Source organism: Aegilops tauschii, chromosome 7 (assembly GCF_002575655.3).
Source record: "Aegilops tauschii subsp. strangulata cultivar AL8/78 chromosome 7, Aet v6.0, whole genome shotgun sequence".
Taxonomy (NCBI): Eukaryota; Viridiplantae; Streptophyta; class Magnoliopsida; order Poales; family Poaceae; genus Aegilops; species Aegilops tauschii.
Window position 1 is genome coordinate 246,889,797 of NC_053041.3, and position 6,362 is coordinate 246,896,158.

Below are 6,362 nucleotides of genomic sequence, written 5' to 3' on the forward strand. Positions count from 1 at the left end.
CGAAAACAATTATGAGAGGATGGCATAAGCTAGAACTATGAATCTTCAAGAGAACGGACCAAGATTTAGGAGAAATTCTTCTTCGGTCTTCAAATGTTGAGAATGATGATGAGAAACACCACCATGAATTATTGAGGCACTCCGGAACCATGAAGAATAGAAAGGTTGAATCAACAATGAAAAGAATTTGAAAGATCTGGGAGAAAGACATATGACTGATGATAATTCATTCTTACATCAAACTTTGCAATGAATTTGAGAATAACTCCGAAAAGAATTAGAAGAGTCAGGTAAGATCCTGGGAAAAGACCTGTGGGTTAGGGCCCACTCAAAAGAAACACCGTTGAAATGATTACTTGAAAAGGAGATAGCACCGGTTGAATTAAATGGCTTGAATGAGGTAACAACCTCAAAATAGTTAGAATTGATGCGGAGTGGAAACACGAATCTTCAGAGATATCTTCAGCACTCCGGAACAATTGAATAGCAAGCGGGGAATGATTAAGAGATATACCGGCATGAGAAAGCATTTGAAAGGAGGAAAGGGCTATAATCAACACTGAAAGCTTCAATTGAATCCACCGGAAAAGAATACGAGAATGAAGAATGATAAACTTGAAGCTTCCTGAGCATCTTCCTGAGAATCACCAGATAAGAACATTGATGGAAAAGAATGGAGAAACTTCACATCCATAAGATGGTTACATGCTTAAGAAATCTGAGTCCTTGAAGAAAGAGGGTGGGAGGGCGGGAAAAACAAAGGCAACTTCGGGCATATGGAATAAACACCGTTGAGAAAACTTATAATTGATCTTCTGGATGGGGAGAATGATGGGATCATCTCGAAGAGAAACGCACCGGTTGGAAATAGAATTAAGATGGCAATCTCGATGATCAAGAAGGATTAGTATCTACATAGGAATATGAGAAAACCGCTTAGAAAAGGTAGGGAATCAACACCTGACAATGAAGAAACTCGAATACCACAACTTAAAACAAAACAAAGGATTGGCTCGCAGAATAAGCCGGAAACAAACATATGATAGAGATTTCGCCCAAAGTGTTCGTGATGAGGCCCCACGGGCACGACGTACAGCGGACGTCATGAATGACAAACAAGACGTCCCCGAATCGGCATAGCCAAGGATTCTTTAAGACGCCTAGCGACCACTGTAAATCGACCGTGAAAAGCGAACCACTAGACGTTGGACCCCAATCTCAAATCATACATCTGTCGAAAAGATATTCTAGGAGCTACTTGAATTCCCACCTATAAACTCCCGAAACTTTCTGGTTATGCAATCAGGTGTTGGGGATACAGGGGACGCAATATATCTCACCCAAACTAACAATCCCTAGATCCAGCTATATCCATCCGTCAACACTTAACCAAGAAAACTCCGGAAATCGTGTACCTCAACCTTCGAAAAGCATCCGTTATACGAGTTATGGCAATACTCCCGAACTCCCGCCCCAGTACTGGGTGGCGTCGAGGTGATCTCACCAACAAACTGCATAAAAGAGATTTTTGATGTTGGCGAAACTCAGGTATTCCAGAACTGCAACGATAAAATTGTGAAGACAACACCTCGGAGCTCAACTCCCCGGGACACTGCCACAACCCCTAAATGTCAGGAGGCACCAAGAACAATGTTCTCGTCACAAAACCATCGGAACAATTCCAAGATACCCGCATGATCCTAAAAAAAATTAGTGAAATTTGAGGAGAGGAAAGACAAAACATCTACGTCAGGAGGCCTCACCAGAGCGACGAAGGGACTGAGGAGTAAAAGAATCCTACTCTCCGATATATATAATCCTAAGACTCAAAACATTTTTGTTCTAGACTCAACAACGCCAGCGATTCAATCAAGCAGGGGCTCCTAAGTCGGGGATGGCTCTGATTACCAACTTGTAACACCCACGATGCGGCTATATCTCCCACGTGTCGAGGCACGACTTGGAGGCATAACCGCATGGTGGTTTTGTCGCAAGAAGGGTCATCTTCACACAATCCCATGTAATGAACAAGAATGGGATAAAGAGAGTTGGCTTACAATCGCCACTTCACACAATACATAAATAAAACATACATCAACCAGAGTACACACATAGGTCCGACTACGGAACCAAAAGAAAAGAAGACAACCCAAATGCTAGATCCGCGATCGTCCCAACTGGGCACCACTACTGATCATCTGGAAATGAAATATAGTAACGACCAAGGTCCTTGTCGGACTCCCACTTGAGCTCGGTTGCGTCACCTGCACTGGTATCATCGGCACCAGCAACTGTTTTGGTAGATTCTGTGAGTCACGAGGACTCAGCAATCTCACACCCGCGAGATCAAGACTATTTAAGCTTATGGGTAGGAAAGGGTAGTGAGGTGGAGCGGCAGCAAGCACTAGCATGTATGGTGGCTAACATACACAAATAAGAGCGAGAAGAGAAGCAACGCAACGGTCAAGAAGCTAGAAGTGATCAAGAAGTGATCCTGAAACTACTTACGTTCAAGCATAACACAAGAACCGTGTTCACTTCCCGGACTCCGCCGGAAAGGACCATCACGGCTTCACACGCGGTTGATGCATTTTAATTAAGTCAAGTGTCAAGTTCTCTACAACCGGACACTAACAAATTCCCATCTGCCACATAACCGCGGGCACGGCTCTCAAAAATTTATACCCTGCAGGGGTGTCCCAACTTAGCCCATCACAAGCTCTCACGGTCAACAAAGGATATTCCTTCTCCCGGGAAGACCCGATCGGTCTCGGAATCCCGGTTACAAGACATTTTGACAATAGTAAAACAAGACCAGCAAAGCCGCCCGATGTGCCGACAAATCCCGATAGGAGTCGCACGTATCTCATTCTCAGGGCACACCGGATGGGCCAGACGTCGGGTTGGCATAGACCCTGGTTGCCCAGGGGGCGCCGGACATCGCCCGGTTTGGACCAGCACTCAGAGGAACACTGGCCCGGGGGGTTAAAATAAAGATGACCCTTGAGTCTGCAGAACCCAAGGGAAAAAGGCTTAGGTGGAAAATGTTAAAACCAAGGTTGGGCCTTGCTGGAGGAGTTTTATTCAAAGCGAACTATCAAGGGGGTCCCATAAATCCCCAACCGCATAAGGAACGTATAATCAAGAAACATAACACCGGTATGACAGAAACTAGGGCGGCAAGAGTGGAACAAAACACCAGGCATAAGGCCGAGCCTTCCACCCTTTACCAAGTATATAGATGCATTAATTAAAATAAAAGATATTGTGATATCCCAACATAATTATGTTCCAACATGGAGCAATCTTCAACTTCACCTGGAACTAACATTCTATAAGAGGGGCTGAGCAGAAGCGGTAACGTAGCCAAACAACGGTTTGCTAGGAAAGGTGGGTTAGAGGCTTGACATGGCAATATGGGAGGCATGATATAGCAAGTGGTAGGTAGCGCGGCATAGCAATAGAGTGAACAACTAGCAAGCAAAGATAGAAGTGATTTCGAGGGTATGGTCATCATGCCTGAGATCCCGCAAGGAAGAAGAACGAGTCCATGAAGAAGACAAACGGACGTAGTCGAACGGATCCTCACAATTGCAACGTAATCGGAACTATCAAGGAGAAGCGCAACCGAAAAGAAGCAAGCAACCTAATAAACAATCATCACATAAACATGGCATGATGCACAATCAAGTATGATGCATGTCCGATTTAATGAGGCATGGCATAGCAAAATGCACAAACAACACTACAAATTAAGTGGAGCTCAATATGCAACGAGTTGCCTATTGACGAAACACCACATGACTCATTTAATTCTCTCTCGGTTATGTACCCAACAATATTAAATGTTGTTAAACATGGCAAGAGGTGAATCATATGAAAACTACCTATCTAGGCAAATTTAAATGAGGCCGGAACAACAAACAACAATTCCGGAAAATCCTCATGTCCATATTTTAGATTTGGTACTGTTCTGGCCTAAACACAATTTTAATGTTGTTAAACAGCAAAATAAAGTGCACCATGTTAAACTAGGCATTTTTCTACCCCATTTACATATAAAGTTTATTAAATTTGGAGCTACGGTTATTTAGTTATGAAATAAAGCATTTTAGCATGGCATTTAAGCAAATTTAAACAAACAGCAAGTTTAAACATTTTAAACATGGATGAAAGTGGAATATTGTGAAACTAGATGAAATTCTAAGCATTTTACATATATAAATTATTTACATATGCTGCACAGTTCTGGAGTTATTAAATGCATGATCATGATGGTTTTTCTGCAAAACTGCACTCTCTAGATAAATAGCTAAAACGTCCAGAGCGGAAAAAAACGATGCGGGCCGAATCTGGAGCACTGCTGGGCTGAACAGAAAGGAGGGCTGTGGGGAGTTCACCCATGGGCTGAGGCCCAGTCGGTGAAGGCAGCAGACTGAGCGGCGGCGCGAGCGAGCTGGGCCTTGGCTGGATCAAACGAGGAGGTGGAGGGGGCGCGGTCAACGCTCGAGGACGAGCGTTCGCTCGATGCAGGATGCGGCTCGAAGCAGAGGAGGACGCAGGCTGCGACGAAGCAGAGGGACTTGGCGGGGCTGCAGAGACGAGTGGATCCAGGCGCGTGACGGCGTTCTCCGGCGAGGTGGTACGCGAGCGAAGCTGAAGGAGGCGGCGCATGTTCTCTGTTCAAACGCAGAGAAAGTTTTAGAGAGAGAAAGAAATCGGGGAATAAAACAAGGAGGCCACGCGGGGGCTTTCTGACCGACGAAGGAATGGCCAGGATGCGGCGGATCTGGGGAACGGCGAGGGGGAACCGCGGCGGTGCAGCGGATCCAGGCGGAAGGCGAGGATGTCCGGCGAGGCAGGGACTCGGCCGGTCTTGGTGGTGTACGGCACGACGACGAGGACAACAGCGGCCATGTCGAACTCCTGCTACAACAAGTACAGGGACAGAGAGAGATATGAGAAAGAGCAACAGGGAAGGGAAGATGCGTGGGAGGAAGGAGAGGGATGGCCTGGGTGCTGGTCTTGCAAGGTTCGGGCGGCGGATGGAGCAGCTCCGGCGGTGCTGCTGCTCGGCATGGAGGTGACGAAGACTTCGGGCGGAGCAAGCGACGGAGGACGGCAACGCGAGCTGCTGGGGAGACGCTGTCCATGGCGGGCGTCCTGCGTTGGAAAAGACAGAGAGCCATGCGTGAGAGACCGAAAGAGAAACGCGAGGAAGGAGGAAGCAGAGGCGAGGGCGCGAGGCAGTTCCTTGTGGTGGCTGTTGCTGCTCCGGCCGGCAAACTCCGACGGAAAAACACCGGCGAGGAGGAGGTTCTCGGGCGGCTGGGTTGGAGGAGATCGAGGAGAGGAGTGGCGGCTGTGGCTGGCAGATCGAGGTGGGTGGATGGATCGGGGGGAGTGCACTGGTTGGGTGGCGGTGGAAAATCAAGGGAGAGGGTCGGAGAGAATTTGGATCGGGAAGAGATCCCGAGGAAGAGGGAGTTGGTCGGGTGGCGGCGGATGGGAAGGATGGATGGGACAGCTCCCTAGAAATTAGGGTTCGGTCTGATTATATAGGCAGGGACTGGGTAGGGCTAATCCGGTCCGTCCGATTATAATCGGGCGGTCGTAAATAAATAGGTTAGGTAGTCCGAATAATAAAACGGAGATGTTTTATAGATGTTTGGGGATGATCCGGACCCAACGGTAACGATAGCCCAGTTCGGGTTCGGGGAAGTTTTGGACGTGTGCAAGGGGGGTATGAGCACTGTGCAGAAAGGTTAGGAAGCCAGTGTGACACCCCAAAAATTTTGACCTTGTTTTGTTTATTAAAATTTTGCCAGGAAATAAAACTTTTCCATTTGTCAAGATTTACCCTTTTGTTATTGTGGATTTCTACTCCAAGTGGAAAACTTTCAAAAAGGCATTGTTGGACTTGAATACTCTCTATGATAGAACAATTCTTTATCAGTGGATTTAAATTTTTGCAAGAGTTGTTTTCTCAGAGCTTTATTCTTTTAATGGTTTCTTTGATTTTGGAGCCTGTTTTGCACTACAACCATTTGACAAATGCATTTAAAATTTCCACCAAAATTTGGGGATGTCATGTGATGTTTCCACATCACCTTTATGCAAAAATACCTTTTGGCCATTGGAGATTTTGAGCTCTACACCAATTTTTCCAATCTGGTCCAATAGGCACTTTTGCACTGCAACCCATTTAAATATTTCTTTAAAAATTCTTCCAAGTGTTTGGAGATGTCATGTGATGCATACAATTCAACTCTATGCAAAAACCCAGTGATGTTCTTTGAAAAATTTGAGTGAATCAACCTCTTTTGCATTCTGGTCCAATTTGGTGATTTGTACTGCAACCT